Source organism: Pan paniscus, chromosome 7 (genome assembly GCF_029289425.2).
Source record: "Pan paniscus chromosome 7, NHGRI_mPanPan1-v2.0_pri, whole genome shotgun sequence".
Taxonomy (NCBI): domain Eukaryota; kingdom Metazoa; phylum Chordata; class Mammalia; order Primates; family Hominidae; genus Pan; species Pan paniscus.
The window spans coordinates 121,900,333-121,920,112 of NC_073256.2; the positions used below are offsets into that span (position 1 = coordinate 121,900,333).

General features: G+C 36.8%; 1 protein-coding gene and 1 pseudogene across 3 annotated transcripts in view; one reads left to right on the forward strand and one right to left on the reverse strand.

Moving 5' to 3' along the window:
- LRP12 (LDL receptor related protein 12) overlaps nt 1-19,780 on the reverse strand; it is a 99,618-nt gene that overhangs the window by 58,499 nt on the left and 21,339 nt on the right. The gene's annotated exons all lie outside the window — the stretch shown is intronic.
- Nucleotides 801-18,378, forward strand: LOC103786648 (NADH dehydrogenase [ubiquinone] 1 alpha subcomplex subunit 5-like; annotated as a pseudogene).

Consider the following 19,780-nt stretch of genomic DNA (forward strand, 5'->3'; position numbering starts at 1 on the left):
TCTGTTATATTATATTTTGTATATAATGTATAATTCTATATTTTGTATATAATATATAATTCTGTTATATTTTATATATAATATATAATTCTGTTATATTATATTTTGTATATAATATATAATTCTGTTATATTATATTTTGTATATAATATATAATTCTGTTATATTATATTTTGTATATAATATATAATTCTGTTATATATTTTGTATATAATATACAATTCTGTTATATTTTATATATAATATATAATTCTATGTTATATTATATTTTGTATATAATATTCTGTTATATTATATTTTGTATATAATATATAATTATAATTATATTATATATTATTTATTATATATTAATATATAATTAATACATAATATGTAATATATTATATTAATATATAATATATATTAATAATTAAAATATAATATAATTCTATATTATATTATATTTTGTATATAATATACAATTTATATAATTATATATTATATTTTGTATATAATATACAATTATATATAATTATATATTATATTATATTTTGTATATCATATATAACGATATAATTAAATTAATTATATAATTATTATATAATTAATATGGGTGCAGTGGCTCACGCCTGTAATCCCAGTACTTTGGGAGGCAGGCAGATCACTTGAGGCTGGGAGTTCGAGACCAGCCTGACCAACATGGAGAAACCCCGTCTCTACTAAAAATGCAAAACTGGCTGGGTGTGGTGGTGCATGCTTGTAATCCCAGCTACTCAGGAGGCTGAGGCAAGAGAATCGCTTGAATTCAGGAGGCTGTAGAGAGCTGAGACCGCGCCATTGCACTCCAGCCTGGACAACAAGAGCAAAACTCTGTCATAAATAAATAAATAAATAAATATGAATCTCAAGTTTATCAGAGGCTTTATAATGAGTGTCAAGGACATACTAGGTCTAAGGTCACTCTGGATCCTGGAGTCATTCATTAGCCCATCTCTTTGCTTCAACTTCAGACCTTTCTTTCCTCTCTTTTGGTTCCCTTGTTTCCTCTTAAATATACATTCAAGTAATTCCTGTCCATTAAAAAACAAAAGCAAAACCACTACTTTCTTGCCAGTGCATCTCCTTCCTTACATTTTCCTATTTTGGTCTTTCTCAGCCAAAGTTTTTGAAAGAAGAATCTATACTGATTAATAGAGCTTCCTTACCTATCATTTACTCCTGAACCCTCCTCAATCTAGCTTTTACCCCTAGCACATCTGAAGCTCATGTGGAAACGGATACCAATGACCTACTTAGAAAACACTTTATCCTAAAAAACATCAACTCTGAATCCACTTTTTTTTTTTTTTTTGAGACGGAGTCTTGCTCTGTCGCCCAGGCTGGAGTGTAGTGGTGCGATCTCGGCTCACCGCAAGCTCTGCCTCCCGGGTTCATGCCATTCTCCTGCCTCAGCCTCCCGAGTAGCTGGGACTACAGGCGCCTGCCACCGCACCTGGCTAATTTTTTGTATTTTTAGTAGAGACAGGGTTTCACCGTGTTAGCCAGGATGGTCTCGATCTCCTGACCTCATGATCCGCCCGCCTCAGCCTCCCAAAGGGTTGGGATTACAGGCGTGAGCCCCCGCGCCCGGCCTCCACTTTTCTTAAAGTTGGAGAAAACCATATAACTACAAAGAACAGTATCACTGTAAATTCATGGTTTCAATTCATCTGGATACTCAATGCTGTTGAATAACCTTCAAATAATTGACTCAGCTCTATCTCCAATGCCCTTGAAAACTCTATCAGCCCTCCATTATTTGCTTCAAGTTTCCAACAAACTTCCTCAACCACTATTCTTAGTAAATCGCCTCTCTTTCCAACTATTCAGGGATCTTTTGGCATATTATCCTTTCCCTTTCTAGAAAGTCTGTTCTCAGCATACATGTTTAAAGGTTCAAGTACTCCATATTGATAGATCCCAAATTTCAACCCCTAATCTGAACTTTCTCCTAAACTGCAATTTTTTATTTGACTCCCAGTAGTCACTGAGCACTTATACTGTGCCAGTCACTGTAGTCGGTACTTTTCATACATCATTACTAATTCTTACAGCACCCCTCTAAAATAGATACTATTCCAGTTTTACATGCAGAAAAAAAGACTCAAAGAAGAGACTTGTTCAAGGTAACAAAAGTGGCAAGTGGTGCTACCAGTATTTAAGCAAATTTGTCTAGCTCAAAGCCCATAATCTTGAAATAATAATAGCAGCTAACATATGTACTATGTACCAAATGATGGTCTAAGGAATTTCCATGTTTCAGTACATTTAATTTCACAATCACCTTATGAAGGAGATGTTAGTCCAATTTTTACAATAAATACTGTCTTTTAACTTTCTACTGTACAGTTTTGCCTTAATGTCCTAGGTATCTCAAACTAGGTAGGTGTGAGACTAAACTCTTATCTACCCTCAGTCTGCTCTTCCTCTTATATTCCTTACCTTGGTGAATGACACCAGCATCTCCCAGTTGTTCAAGTAGGAACCTGGAAGTCATTTCAGTTTCTTCCTTATCGTTCCTTCCTTCCTTCCCTTCATGCACTATATATTAAGTTCTCAGTTCTTTCCAACTCTCCTGCTATTTCTTTATTCCATGTCTTTGATATTTCTTTCCTTCTTACTGCATTAAATATAAGCTTCAAAGGGGCAGAACACAGAATAGTGCCTGGTTCATATTAGACAGTCAATGAATATTTGCTGAATGTATAAATAAATGAATTAGCTTGCAAACTGGTTTTCCTACTTTTGGTCTCACAACTCTTTGATCCTTTTTGCACTATTCTCTCATGAATCCTCTATCATTCTTTGCAATGCTACCAGAGATCTTTTTTAAAGGTACATCTGACATTAATCTTCAGCTTATAAAACTGTAACTAGTTCAATTCCTTCCATGTCTTAAGAGTCTCTAAGGCTCACCATAATCTGGCTCTTCTATCTCTCCATCCCTTAAATTTTGCTACTCCTTTTCTGCCTTTACCTTGTACTTATATATTTTGGATTCAGCACTACTAAAATACATACAGTTTCTGAAATTTTGCCATTGTTGAATATGATGTACCCTTTGCATGGAAAAGTTGAGTGCATTGCCACTGGTTACTGTCTAACTCCTTCAACCCAGTTCAGGAAATACATTTCTGTCTACCTTAGGATGAGTTAGGGGTCCTCCTTGATGCTCACATATTACATTGTATTAGTACGTATTGAGTTATAAGCATATTACTACCACAATCCTCATCATATTTTGGGGTTATTAATATTTAAAAATAATTTCAACTTTTAGATACTGGGGGTATATGTGCAGGTTTGTTACATGGGTAGATTGTGTGATGCTGAGGTTTGGAGTATGGATCCTATCACCCAGATAGTGAGCATAGCACCCAACAGGTAGTTTTTTAACCCACATCCCTCTCCCTCCTACCTCTAGTAGTCCCCAGTGTCTACTGTTCCCATCTTTACATCCGTGAATGTTTAGCTCCCACTTAAACGTGAGAATATGCGATATTTGGTTTTCTGTTCCTGTGCTAATTCACTTACGATTATGGCCCCCAGCTGCATTCATGTTGCTGCAAAAGTCATGATTTTGTTCTTTACGGCTGTGTAGTATTCCATATACATATGTACCACATTTTAACTGCTAGTCTTCCACACTAAATGTTGACTACCTCAGGGCAAAGAAAGTCCTTCTCCCCTTCTTTCTTCTCTCCTTCCTTTTCTTTCTTACTCTCTTTCTCCCTGCCTTGCTATTCCCCAGCAACCATCTCCCAATTTATGACACAGTGAGATCTCAGTAAATGTTTGTTGTTTTAATGAATAAAAATTATCAGATTTTGGAATTAGGCATGAAACATCCTCTGCATAATTAACAATTTGGTTTCATATGATACTGTAAGTAAGAGGAGAGAAGGAAAAGGATAAAGAATGTATAAAGAGAAAGCTAGGCATTCTTCCACGAGTGAACGAAGTCAGAAAGCCACAAGTGGAAGATTTCAAACCCAACTATTCCCTTGAATTAGAGAGAAATTTATTATCACTGTCTTTCAAAATGTTTGGTAAATGACTATCAAATATTTTACATTTTGAGCAGCTTCAGTCTTTAGATTGTAAGGGACTTTGCTCTGCATTAGCTTTAGAACTTGTTAGGGAGGAGGATACCAAGAAAATGGCATTTTTTAAATTTACCATTTTTGATCTTCAGTGACTCCTGGGTTCTTAACAGCTTATAGCCCATCAATCTAATAAATGTATAAATACGTTGGGTTTTTTTTGTTTTTTTGTTTTTTTGCCGGGCGTGGTGGTTCATGCCTGTAATCCCAGCACTTTGGGAGGCTGAGGCGGGCAGATCATCTGAGGTTGGGAGTTCGAGACCAGCCTGACCAACATGGGGAAACCCCTTCTCTACTAAAAATACAATTTTTTTTTTTCTCTCAGCAAATAGCTAACTTTTCACTTACTTCTACTTAAGTCATCTCATAGCTTACCTACTCTTTCATGGAACCTTAAAGTACTATCTTCCAGTTAACCTGTCAGCTTGGCATTTTTCTACAGAAGTATCACATGTGAAGCAGAGAATTATCCTTTTTCACATAATTGATAAAAGTTATCCAATGTAAGAAAAAAAATGGTGCACAGGAGGCAGGACTAACTTGCAGCTCCCACTCAGACAGACAGAGCAGTGTGTGGAGACCCACGTCATGAACTTTTGCTCCAAGAACTACCACAGAGACATACCAAGAAAGCCTAGAGAATCCACAGATCCTTTGAATGAAGCTGCTTGCTGCTGCAGGCTCTGTGAGATAGCCAAAAACTGTGAGTGCCCAAAGTGTGAGGGGGGAACGTTTGCCCCTAAACGCACATCCTCACTGGTCCAGATCAAGGGAAAAGAACTTGATCTTACCTGGAGCTGAGATTAATTTAGAAAGCTGAGTGAAATATAGGGGTACAGGAAGCAGTGGGAAGAGCCCTGTGGGCACTCTAGGTCCACAGGGAAGCCATTTCTGACTTTGTCTTCCAGGGGTCCTTGGGGAGGGCTGCCAGTGAAACTGGCAAAAAACCACAGGGAGAAGGAAACTTCCAATTGAACTTTGTAACAATTTCAACTGAATGTGAAGTTTACTGGACAGAATCCGGGGGAGGGGGAAAATGGGGAGTGCAGATACATGCACAGAAGTCTTGGCAGGGGCGGAGGCATGAAACCTGAAAGCCCTGCTTGCTTTCTCAGCAGGGAGGTTTGTAGACTGGGCCAAGTTCTCAGCCTTGCTCACCGGCTGCCTGGAAATAAACTTGGTGCTGTTGGAGAAGCACGGTGGGAGTGAAACCGGCCTTTCAGGCTGCATGGGAGCTGGGTAAGGCCTGTCGTTGCTGGCTTTCCCCCACTTCCCTGGCGACCTGTATGATACAGCAGAGGCAGCCATAATCCTCCTGGGAACGTAACTCCATTGGCTTGAGAACTACACCTTCATTCCCCACAGCAGCTGCAGCAAGCCTTGCCCAAGGAGAGTTTGAGCTCGGCCACACCTAACCCTGCCCCCACCTGATGATCTTTTTCTACCTGCCTGGTAGCCAAAAAACAAAGGACATAATCTCTTGGGAGCTCTGTGGTCCCACCCACTGCCTGAGAAACCTTATCCAGGTGACCTTAGGGCAAGCTTGTATCCTCCTTACACTACCACAGCTGATGCTCTCTTGAAAGTGCCACCTCCTGGCTGGAGGCCAACAAACAAAAAACCAGTGCACTAAACAAAAATACAATCAAGGACCCTCACAGACTCCACTTCACTCCCCTGTTATGTTCACTGGAAAGATGCTGGTATCCATAGCTGAGAGACCTGAAGATGGATCACATCTCAGGACTTATTGCAGACACTCCCCAGTACCAGGCCAGAGCCTGGTAGCTCTGCTGGGTGGCTAGACCCACAAATGAAACAACAATCACTGCAGTTCACCTCTCAGGAATACTACGGGAAGGGAGAGAACACCACATCAAGGGAGCAACCCGTGGGAAAAACGACTCTGAGCAGCAGCCCTTGAGCCCGAGATCTTCCCTCTGACATAGTCTATCCAAATTAGAAAGAACCAGAAAAAAAATTCTGGCACTATGACAAAACAAAGTTCTTTAACACCCCCAAAAGATCACACTAGCTCACCAGCAATGGATCCAAACCAAGAAGAAATCTCTGACTTGCCAGAAAAAGAATTCAGATGGTCGATTATTAAGCTACTCAAAGAGGCATCAGAGAAAGGTGAATACCAACTTTAAGATTTTTTTTTTAAAATGTTACAGGATATGGCCAGAAAAATCTCCAGAGAAATAGATAGCATAAATAAAAAACAATCACAACTTCTGGAGATGAAGGGCACACTTAGAGAAATGGAAAATACACTGGAAAATCGAAACAACAGAACAAGTAGAAGAAAAAACTTCAGAGCTTGAAGACAAGGCTTTCAAATTAATCCAATCTGATATAAACAAGGAAAAAAGAATTAAAAATTAAATGAACAAAGACTCCAAGAAATTTGGGATTATGTTAAATGACCAAACCTAAGGATAATTGGTGTTCCTGAGGAAGAATAGAAATCTGAAAGTTTGGAAAACATATCTGAGGGAATAATCAAGGAAAACTTCTCTGACTTTGCTAGAGATCTAGACGTTGAAATACAAAGCTCAAAGAACACTCAGGTGATTCATCATAAAAAGATCATCACCTAGGCACACAGTCATCAGGTTATCTAAAGTCAAGATGAAGGAAAGAATTCTAGGGGCTGTGAGGCAAAAGCATCAGGTAACCTATAAAGTAAAACCTATCAGATTAACAGCAGATTTCTCAGCAGAAACCTTACAAGCTAGAAGGGATTGGGGTCCTATCTTTAGCCTCCTTAAACAAAACAACTATCAGCCAAGAATTCTGTACCCAGCAAAACTAAGCTTCATAAATGAAAGATACAGCCTTTTTTAGATAAACAAATGCTGAGAGAATTTGCCACTACCAAGTGAACACTACAAGAACTGTTAAAAGGAGCTCTAAATCTTGAAACCAATCCTTGAACCATACCAAAATAAAACCTCCTTAAACCATACATCTCAAAGGACCTATAAAACACAATGAAATATCACAATGAAATAACACAATGAAAAATAACACAATGAAAACAAACAAGGTATTCAGGCAACAAATAGCATGATGAAAAGAATAGTACCTCACATTTCAATACCAACATCGAAGGTAAATGGCCTAAATCCTCCACTTAGAAGACATAAAATGCCAGAATAGATAAGAATTCGCCAACCACGTATCTGCTGTCTGCAAGAGACTCATCTGAAACATAAACACTCACAAAGATATTCCATGCAAATGGAGACCAAAAGTGAGCAGAAATGGCTATTATTATATCAGACAACATAAACTTGAAAGCAACAACAGTAAATAAATAAATAAATAAATAAAAACACAAAGAGGGACATTATATAATGATAAAAGGACTAGTCCAAAGGAAAATATCACAATCCTAAATATATATGCACCTAACACTGGAGCTCTCAAATTTATAAAACAATTACTAATAGACCTAAGAAATGAGGTAGAGAGCAACACAATATTAGTGGCAGACTTCAATACTCTACTGACAGCACTAGATAGGTCATCAAGACAGAAAGTCAACAAAGAAACAATGGACTTCAACTATACCCTAAAACAAATGGACTTAACAGATATTTACAGGATATTCCACCCAACAACTGTAGAATATACATTCTATTCATCAGCACATGAACAGTCTCCAAGATAGACCAAATGAAAGGCCACAAACGAGTCTCAATAAATTTAAGAAAATAAAAATTACATCAAGTTCTCTTTTAGACTAACTACAGTGGAATAAAATTGGAAATCAACTCCAAAAGGAATCCTCAAACCCATGCAAATGGATGGAAATTAAATAACCTGCTCCTGAATGATAATTGGGTCAACAATGAAATCAAGATGGAAATTTAAAAATTATTTGAATGGCACAATAGTGACACAACCTATCAAAACCTCTGGAATACAGCAAAAGCAGTGCTATGAGGAAAATTCATAACATTAACTGCCTACATCAAAAAGTCTGAAAGAACACAAATAGACAATTTAAGGTCACATCTCAAGGAACTAGAGAAACAAGAACAAACCCAGCAGAAGAAAAGAAACAAACATCAGAGCAGAACTAAATGAATTTGAAACAAATAAAAACAATACAAAATATATATAAACAAAAAGCTGGTTCTTTGAAAAGATAAATAAAATTAACAGACCATTAGTGAGATTAAGCAAGAAGAGAGAAGATCCAAATAAGCTTAATTAGAAATGAAATGGGAGATATTACAACTGATATCACAGAAATACAAAAGATCATTCAAGGCTACTACAAACACCTTTATGCACACAAATGAGAAAACTTAGAGAAGATGAATAAATTCCTGAAAAATAGGAGGAAACAGAAACTCTGAACAGATGAATAACAAGCAGCAAGGCTGAAATAATTAAAAAATTGTTCACAAAAAAAAGTCCAAGACCAGACGGATTCACAGCTGAATTCTATCACACATTCAAAGAAGAATTGGTACCAATCCCATTAACACTATTCCAAAGATAGAGAAAGAAGGAATCTTCCCTACATCATTCTATGAAGCCACCAGCATCACCCTAATAACAAAACAAGGGAAGGACATAACAAAGAAAACTACAGACCAATATCCCTGATGACCACAGATACAAAAACCCCCAACAAAATACCAGCTAACCAAATCCAATAGCATATAAAAAGATAACCCACCATGATCAAGTGGGTTTCATATCAGAAATGCAGAAATAGTTTTACACAAGTCAATAAATGTAATACACCACATAAACAAAAATTAAAAACAAAAATCACAATCATCTCAATAGACACAGAAAAAGCATTTGACAAAATACAGCATCCCTTTATAATTAAAACCCGCAGTGGAATCAACATAGAAGGTACATACATTAAGGCAATAAAAGCCATCTATGACAAACCCATAGCCAACATTATACTGAACGGGGAAAGTTGAAAGCATTTCCCCTGAGAACAGGAACAAGATTGCCCACTTTGACTACTTCTATTCAAGGATGCCCACTTTCACCACTTCTATTCAACATAGTACTGGAAGTCTTAGCCAGAGCAATCAGACAAGAGACAAAGGGCATCCAAATTGGTAAAAAGGGAGTCAAACTGTCGCTGTTTGCCAATGATATAATCCCACACCCAGAAAACCCTAAAAATTCATCCCAAAAGCTCCTAGAACTGATAAATGAATTCAGGAAAGTTTCAGGATACAAATTTAATCTACACAAATCAGTAGCACCACTATACACCAACAGTAACCAGGCTGATAATTAAATCAAGGACCCAACCCTTTTGCAATAGCTGAAAAAAAAAAAAAATTAGGAATACACCTAACCAAGGAGGTGAAAGACCTCTACAAGGAAAACTACAAAACACTGCTGAAAGAAATCACAGACCACACAAACAAAAGGAAACACATCCCATGCTCATGGATAGGTATAATCAACATTGTGAAAATGACCATACTGCCAAAAGCAGTCTACAAATTCAAAGCAATTCCCATCAAAATACCACCATCATTTTTCACAGAACTAGAAAAAATAATCCTAAAATTCATATGAAACCAAAAAAGAGCTCACATAGCCAAAGCAAGACTAAGCAAAAAGAACAAATCTAGAGGCATCACATGACCTGACTTCAAACTATACTGTAAGGCTACAGTCACCAAAACAGCATGGTACTGATATAAAAGTAGGCATGTAGGCCTAGCACAGTGGTTCACTCCTGTAATCCCACCACTCTGGGAGGCCAAAGCGGGAGGATCACTTGAGGTCAGAAGTTCAAGACCAGCCTGGCCAACATGGTGAAACCCTGTCTCTACTAAATATACAAAAATTAGCCAGGTGTGGTGGTGCACACCTGTAGTCCCAGCTACTCAGGAGGCTGAGGCAGAAGAATTGTTTGAACCCCAGAGGCGGAGGCTGCAGTGAATTGAGATCACACCACTGCACTCCAGCTTGTGTGACAGAGTAAGACTTCATCAAAAACAAACAAACAAAAAAAACAGAAACAAACAAACAAAAAGGCACGTAGACCAATGGAACACAATAGAGAACCCAGAAATAAAGCCCAACACTTAAAGTCAATTGATCTTTGACAAAGCAAACAAAAACATGCATGAAGTGGGGAAAGGACACTCTATTCAACAAATGATGCTGGGATAATTGGGAGGTCACATGTAGAAGAATGAAACTGGATCCTCATCTTTCATTTTATGCAAAAATCAACTCAACATGGATCAAGGACTTAAATCTAAGACCTGAAACCATAAAAATTCTAGAAGATAACATTTGAAAAACCCTTCCAGACACTGGCTTAGGCAAAGACTTCATGGCAAAGAACCCAAAAGCAAATGCCACAAAAACAAAGACAAATAGATGGGACTTAATTAAACTAAAAAGCTTCTGCAAAGCAAAAGAAATAATCAGCAGCGTAAACAGACAACCCACAGAGTGGGACAAAATCTTCCCTAACTATGCATCCAACAAAGGACTAATATCTAGAATCTACAAGGAACTCAGAGCAGTAAGAAAAAAAAAAAACAAATAATCCTATTGAAAAGTCTGCTAAGGACATGAATAAACAATTCTTTAAAGAAGATATACAAATGGCCAATAAACATGAAAAAAATGCTCAACATCACTAATGATCAGGGAAATGCAAATCAAAACCACAATGCAGTACCACCTTACTCCTGCAAGAGTGGCCATAATCAAGAAATCATAAAATAACAGATATTGGCATGGAATGTGGTGAACAGGGAACACTTTTACATTGCCAGTGGGAATGTAAACTAGTACAAGCACTATGGAAAACTGTGTGGAGATTCCTTAAAGAACTACAAGTAGATCTACCATTTGATACAGCAATCCCACTACTAGGTATCTACCCAGAGGAAAAGAAGTCATATGAAAAAGATACTTGCACATGCATATTTATAGCAGTACAATTCACAATTGCAAAAATGAGGAACCAGTGCAAAGTCCCATCAATCAACAAGTGGATAAAGAAAATGTGGTATACATATACCATGGAATACTACTCAGCCATAAAAAAGAACAAAATAATGGCATTTGCAGCAACCTGGATGGAATTAGAGACCATTATTCTATGTGAAGTAACTCAGGAATGGAGAAATCAAACACTTTATTTCTCATTCATAAATGGGAGCTAAGCTATGAGGGCTCAAAGGCATAAGAATGATACAATGGACTTTGGGGACTCGGGGAAAAGGGTGAGGAGGGGTGAGCGATAAAAGACTACACACTGGGTAATTTGGCATAGCATACACTGCTTGGGACGGGTGCACCAAAATCCCAGAAATCACCACTAAACAACTTATTCATGTAACCAAACACCATCTGTTCCCCAAAAGCCTATTGAAATAAAAACTTTTTTAATTAAAAAAAAAATAGTTTAGAGAGAAAGGACCTCTTAACAATATTGTACATGCCTATCCAAAAAAAATGACATCTCTCTATTTAGTATCCTCTTTATGTTAGAGGAATTTTCTTCACGTAAGTTCTGCATAATTCTTGTTAATCATACCATTTGATATTCAAAAAAAGTTTTTTAAGTTATCCATTGTAAATATGTCTAGCTATACTATACAGGTGTATTTCCCCAAATGAAAAAAAAGAAAAAATATTTAATTAGCATGTATCTGTTGCTATACTATGTACTTTCCCAAATTTTAATTTACTTAGTTATTAGAACAAATATTTGAGGTAGATATTGTCTCCAGTTTACCAATGAAGAAACTAAACTTCAGATAAGTAAATAACTTACTCAAGGACACGACTAAGACATACAACTAATATCGAAACTTAGGTCTGTCTTATTATAAAGATCATGCATCAATTCCCTCACTATACCTTCCAAAATATTTATGGATCTCATTTGGGTTAATAATTTCATTATTTACAGAACAAACGTATCCTTTAATTTTGAAACAATTCCAGGAGTAACTGATATTCCCCCTTTAAAGGCCCAGGATGTTGAGACTAAAAAATTAACCTGTCAGGACTAAATCTCACAGTTACTGAAGAACAGAATCAAGTATCAAATACGAGGCTCTTCTACCACCAAGACCAGAAGATACAGATCCAGTCTTGATGGATGTCCCTCTGTCAATCGTGCTTAGATATAGCGGAAACAGGAGTAAGCACACAACGGTGTGCTTACATTGACAAAGACACCAAGGAATTAGGGCATTTAAAAGAGAGGTTGGTAGCTGTTGTGCACAGCAACCTAGGAGGCAACACTAAAACCTACCATAGATAGTAATGATGGCATGATGATACAGTATAAAGTATATGAGCCTTGACATCAAAGAATCTTGAGATCAATTTGTCTTTGCTGTATTTTTCTTTTTGTGAAGTATGTTGAAGCAAATGCCACATATCATTTTACCTCCATATACTTCAACATACATATCTCTCAAAATATGTTATCCAGCTATCTATAATGCTACTACTTAAAATTCATAATAAATCTTGATGACATTTAATATAGCCAGGCAATAATCAGATTTTCCTGGTTGTCTCCTGTTTTTTCAGTTTGCTTATTTGAAGCAGGATCAAAACAGTCTTGAGATTTCATTTGGTTGTTGCGCTTAAGTCTCTCTTAGCCTAGAGTGACACTCCCTCATTTTCCATACCACTGACTAGTTAAAGAAGCCACATCAGCTGTCCTGTAGAAGGCCCATATTTTGTGGTGTTGCTTCTTTCTGATGTCACTTAACTTTGGTTCATCTAGCTCAAGGATCAGGAAGCCTTTTCTGTGAAAGGACAAGCTAGTATATTTTAGGCTCTGTGGGCCATACGGTTTCTGTTGCAACTACTCAACTCTGTCACTGCAGCACAAAAGCAGCTACAGACAATATGTAAATTATTCAGAGTGGCTGTGTTTAAAAAACAAAACAAAACAACGTTATTTGAAAACAGTCATTAGGTAGAATTTGACTGAAAGGCCGTGTTTTGCCAAACCCTGCTACAGAAGCTTGATCTTAATTTGACACAGGCTCAACATTTTTGGCTGGAAAACTTCAGAGCTTATGCTGTATGTTTCATACGTATGACAGAAGAAGACATACACTATCTCCTTACCCTACTTTTCATAAGACTCAGATTAAGCAATAGGTCCAGGTAGGGCAGACTGATTCCTCCATTGAGAAGTTCTCACATGACCATATGTCTAATGCTTTCATCCACTGATGATCACAGCCTGAATAAATCATTTCATTAGGGTTGGCAAAATGATATTCTAATCCTGTCATTACTTCCACATTCATTAACAAAAATTCTGCAAAGAAGTTTCCCTCTTTCTTCATAATTGCTTGTTATCAGAGTATGGAGTTAGTGCCTATTTGTTTTTACTGTATCCAGTAATTCACTGTTGTTGTAGTGGTGTGTGTGTATTTGTGTTCCTTATTACACATCTATTGTTATAAACCAAGGAGTTTTTATAAATTCAGTGCATTTCAACCAACTGCCTTCGTTATATTCTTTCATCATGTTCAAGTTCTCTCATCTTTTGGTCACTGGGAGTCCCCTTTTTATTGGCCATTGTGTCCTTTTGGCTGGAAATACTAGTCTTTGGTAGCTTCCTTGCTTTCTGATACAAGAGAACATCCCTGGTTTCGCTTGTATTTTCTGCCCTAGAATGGAAATCAGTCATTCATCCAATGACCCTTGGATCCTTTCAGTGAGGAATGGTATTTAGAGACCATAATTTAGAGGTTCTAGTTGTGCTCACTGCTATTGTGCAATTATCACAACATTTTACTGCGGAAGTCATAAGAGGGTATATAATCTCAAATTCTACGAGCAGAAGCGTAAAGTAGTATAATCTTTCTGGAAAACAAATCCTGGCTCTAACTGTGTGACTTTAAGAAAATTATTTTAATTCCACTGTGGCTCAGTTTCCTGTAAAACAGAGTTAAAATAGGGCCCATCTTATATTTTTGATGTAAAGATTAAATGAGTTCATACATATGTAAAGCATTTAGAGTAATGACTGCACATGGTAAGCATTCAATACAAATTAGGTATTGTTTTTAATGAGAGCCTGGAAAACACTCCAACCATTGACCTAGTAATTCTACTTTTATAAACCATAATAAACATTCAAACAAAGATAAAAGCATGTTCATTACAGCATTATGTGACCAAAACTGCAAACAATTTAATGTTCAAAATTAGGAAATAGTTTATGAAAAAAAGTGGTAAGGAAAAGAAGGCCATGATATGTCAAATAATACCAACAAACCCATCAGCAAAGATGAACATTTCTACTTATCAAGTATGAATGCTCATTTCATTAAACACTAATCACATTTTATTTTTATGTCTTTATTGAATATTTGATAAAACAGTTTCATTTTTATATATTTACTAAATTAACACGTGGTATTTGTATTTCTCTGCTTTTGAAGTTAATCTTTGTTCTAATTTTATTAGCCATCCAATTACTGTTTCTATAAATTGTCTTTTGTCCATCTACTGGAGATGGGAGAAAATTAACATTTAATGTAGAAAGTATTTGCATAAGTTATTTAATAACCTTATTTCAAACCTTGAGGGTAGGTAGTGTAAAATCCAATAATCTAGCTTCTTGCCATTTAGAAATCTCAATTAATAGCAAACCAAAAGTAATTCAGAAAGAATTAATGATCTGGCATGTCTGGCTCATCTATCAGCACCACAAGCAGATGAGTTCTAGTAATAAATTTTAAAAGGTAAATGTATAAGGAATTAATCAGCTTGCTTTTGAGCTGCATTTTGTTTATGGAGATCTCCAAGTACAACTATAAAAGAACAATATAGTGTAATGGTTAAGAGCAAAGATTTTTGGTTATGCTATCTTGGTTCAAATCCTAGATCTTCCATTTACTAATTATGTGACCTTGGCTAAGATACTTAACCTTTTTGTTCCTCAGCTTCCTTATTTGTAAAATGGAAATAGTATCGAAGCTGATGTATGTATATGTATTTATTTACACAGATTCATTTGCTTAACAAATGATAAGCAAATTAATGTACTTTCCCAAATTTTAATTTACTTAGTTATTAGAACAAATATTTGAGGTACGTATTGTCTCCAGTTTACAAATGAACAAACTAAACTTCAGATATAGTAAATAAGTTGCTCAAGGACACAACTAAGACATACAACTAATATCCAAACTTAGGTCTGTCTTACTATATTATATATTTGTTAATAATGATATGTCATTATATATCATTATTAACAAATGATAAGCAAATGAATCTGTGTAAATAAATACATATACATACATACATTCGCAGAGTCTGAATATTTGTATCCTTCCCCAAATTCATATGGTTGAAATCCTAACTCCTAAGGTTATAGTATTAGGAGGTGGAGTCTTTGTACCTCATGAGGTGATTAGGTCATGAGGGCTCTGCCCTCAAGAATGGGATTAGTGTCCTTATAAAAGGGACCCCAGAGAACTAGCTAGCCTCTTTTGCCATATGAGGACACAGCAAAAAGACATTGTCTATGAATCAGAAAGTGAGCCCTTACCAGACATCAAATCTGCCAGTGCCTCGATGCTGGACTTCCCAGCCGCCAGAACTGTGAGAAATTTCTATTCTTTATAAGCCACTCAGTCTATGGTATTTTGTTACAGTGCTCCAAATGGACTAAGACACATATATACAAACACATATACATAAACAAAAACACAATGATTAGAATGCTGCCTGGCTCATAGTAACTACTACGTAACTGTTTGCTATTGTTACAAGAATGAGTGTATACATCAGTCCCTGCTTGCCTCCTGCTACTTCATATAGCATAGCTTGCTATTCAAATACTATACTATATTGTAACTACTTCAAAATATTTCTACTTTACACTTTTGGTGATCAAGTCATGATTTTTTTTTAAAAGTGCTGTAGATGATACTCCAGATATGTAAAAGGTAACACAACAGGAAAAGAATATATATCACATACATCACAGAAGTTTCTAACCTCCTACAGCAATGCTTCTCAAACTTGAATATCAAATAAATCACAAGGGATCTGTTAAAATGAAGATTCCAATTTGGTATCTGGCACAGGCCCTGAGATTCAGCATTTCTAACCAGCTACCAGACAGGACCAATGTAGCTGTTTCTACAAGAGCACTTTGAAAAGCAAGGATCTAGAGGTCATAAATGAGCTTTTAGACATTCTAGAATCGCGCATTATGTACAAAATTTTCTGTGAATGTGTGCAGAGGCATTACTTTCTGAGGAAAGGACCTACAATTCTTATATTCTCAGGTATAGGGACGAGAGTAGGGGACAGGGCAGGGAGGGAGTAATCAGGGGAGATAAGAAAGACACAAATCAGTGCCGCATAGCTAACTAAAAAAACAAAACTATCGTTATGAAAAAAAAAGAAAATTAGGCTGGGTGCAGTGGCTCACACCTGTAATTCCAGCACTTTGGGAGGCCGAGGCGTGCAGATCACTTGAGGTCAGGAGTTTGAGGCCAGCCCTGCCAACACGGTGAAACCCTATCTCTACCAAAAAAATCCAAAAATTAGCTGGGCGTGGTGGCACACGCCTGTAGTCCCAGCTACTAGGGAGGCTGAGGCAGAAGAATCACTTGAACCTGGGAAGTCGAGGTTGCAGTGAGCCTAGATCGCACCACTGCACTCCAGCCTGGGTAACAGAGTGAGACTCTGTCAAAAAAAAAAAAAAATCATAAATAGACGTATTACAGACAAATTATAATTTAGAAGACTAAACTGAAGAATCTTTAAATTATAGAATAAAAAGATAAGGATATTAAAACCTAAGAGACAAAAAAAAGCTAGGTACTTCTATTAAGTGTAATATAATATTCACTTAATAGTTCTAAATGGATGAAACCTTCAGGATAAAATGGATTTAAAACACATATACAGGTGTAGACATATATATGTGCACACATATCCATAATAAATACATATGTGTGCATATATCCACACAACTAGACATATACACACAATAACTATTTTAGAATAATATTGATATGCTCAGATAAAATGGTCCGCCAAATAACAAACGGTAATAATGACTGTGAAAACTGTAAACTCACAGACACATACTTGTGAAAACTGTAAACTCCAAATAGAAACAGGAAATTACAAGCTTCTAAGAGGACAACTCTTTGGTATGAGAACCAAAATGGTTAACGTAAAAGTTACAAAAGGATAAAATAACATACACAGAATTCTGAAAGAAAATATTGAAGCCTGGAATTCCATATCCAGCCAAACCATTACTCAAACGTGAGGGCAAAATAAAAAAAAACAGTTTTAGCTGTGTACCCATAAAAATATATACAACCCAGGCCGGGCGCGGTGGCTCACGCCTGTAATCCCAGCACTTTGGGAGGCCAAGGCGGGTGGATCAACGAGGTCAGGAGATCAAGACCACCCTGGCTAACACGGTGAAACTCCGTCTCTACTAAAAATACAAAAAAATTAGCCAGGTGTGGTGGTGGGCGCCTGTAGTCCCAGCTACTCGGGAGGCTGAGGCAGGAGAGTGGCGTGAACTCAGGAGGCAGAGCTTGCAGTGAGCCGAGATCGCACCACTGCACTCCAGCCTGGGCGACAGAGCAAGACTCCATCTCAAAAAAAAAAAAAAAATACATACACACACACACACCCCATACATGTTACTTGGTTGTGGAGGAAGAATGGAAAGACAGAGGGGGAGAAAGGCTGGGGCGGGGAAAGAGAGGAAGAGGGGGAGACGGGGAGAGGGGGAGATGGGGGGAGAGGGAGAGGACACAGCAAAATAAAATTCAGCCTGATTAAAGACTTCAAAAAAAATGGCAGGTCATTGGCTTGTTGGCACTGTCATAGTGGGTGTGCTGAAGACCACTGGCCTTGTGGGATTGGCTATATGCAAGAGCCCATAAGAGAGGCTGAGAATATTGTACACAAAGATTCTTGATGTTCTTGAGCAAATCCCTGAAAATGCAGCACATAGAAAGTATACAGAACAGATTATAAATGAGAAGCTGGCTATAGTTAAAGTAGAACCAGATGTTAAAAAATTAGAAGACCAACCTCAAGGTGATCAAGTAGAAGAGGTGATTCCTCAGGTTGAAAATTAACTAAGTCTGGTGAGGAAAATGATGCAGTGAAAACCATGGGAGCCTTAGGGTAAGAGCCTCCTGCCAATCAGTGGAAATGGCCAATACAATTACTAAAGGCCTTTCGTGGGTTGATAGGAAATTGATTTAATATTCTGTTATATTAAGAGTGTGTCCATACTATTGACATTTTATAATCAAGAGAAGTGATATACAAAATATTTAGGAGACTTTTAATATGGTCTTGTGAATCAACTTGTGATTTGTAAAGTACTCACACAAATTATTTCAAAGATGTTATTTCTTTGAACAGAGAGGTTGTGGGAAGATCTGACAATTAGAAAAATTCCTACAGCTCTTTAATGCAGAGGCCATAATCAAAAAGTAGAGTTTCCTTAGTAGTATCTTCAATACGTTATTTAATTTTTTATTGTCCCAAAGAAGAAAAGGCCCTTAATTATTATTGTTTAAACAAAGTTATAGATCACTGTTTGATGTAAATAATAAGAGTGAATATTTTCAAATATAAAATAGCACAAGCAGCTAGTGATAAAATGTGAAATTATGGGTAACCTCCTTGGCTGTGATCTTATGTATGTAAAGCAAAATTTAAATATATAATTATATACTGATTACAAAATCCATAATAAATGTCATTTTATTAAAAAAACAAAAACAAAAATGACAGGACAAAAAAAGTGGTAAGAGAGCAGGAAAATTAAAGGTGATTACAAATAAAAACAAGGATATCCACTCTTGCCACTTCCATTCAACACCATACCAGAGGTTTTGGCCAGGAGAATTAGGTAAGGAAAAAAAGCCATTTAGATTGGAAGGTATATTAGTCTGTTTTCATGCTGCTGATAAAGACACACCCGAGACTGGGAAGAAAAAGAGGTTTAATTGGATTTAGTTCCACATGGCTGTGGAGACCTCAGAATCATGGTGGGAGGCAAAAGGCACTTCTTACATGGCAGCAGCAAGAAAAAATGAGGACGAACCAAAAGTGGAAACCCCTCATAAACACATCAGATCTCAGGAGACTTACTCACTATCACGAGAATAGCACGGGAAAGACTGGCCCCCCATGATTTAATTACCTCCCCTGGGTCCCTCCCATAACACAGGGGAATTCTGGGAGATACAATTCAAGTGGAGATTTGGTGGGGATGCAGCCAAACCAAATCAGAAAGGAAGAAGTAAAACCATCCCTATTTGCATATGATAAAATTTTGTATATGAAAAATCGTAAGGTATTCACAGAAACAAAAACTTATTAGAGCTAGTAAGTTCAACAAGTCATAGGATACAAGAAAAAGTATATCCATATGCACCAACAATGATAATCTGAAAACTAAGAAAACAATTCCACTTACAATAGCATGAAAAGGAATAAAATAGTTTAAGAACAAAACATTATTGAAAGAGATTAAAATCTACATGAATGAAAAGACATATCCCATGTTTATCAATCAGAAGGACTAAGATTGGTAAGACAATTCTTGACAAATATGCTCAACAGATTCCATGCAATCCCTATCAAAATCC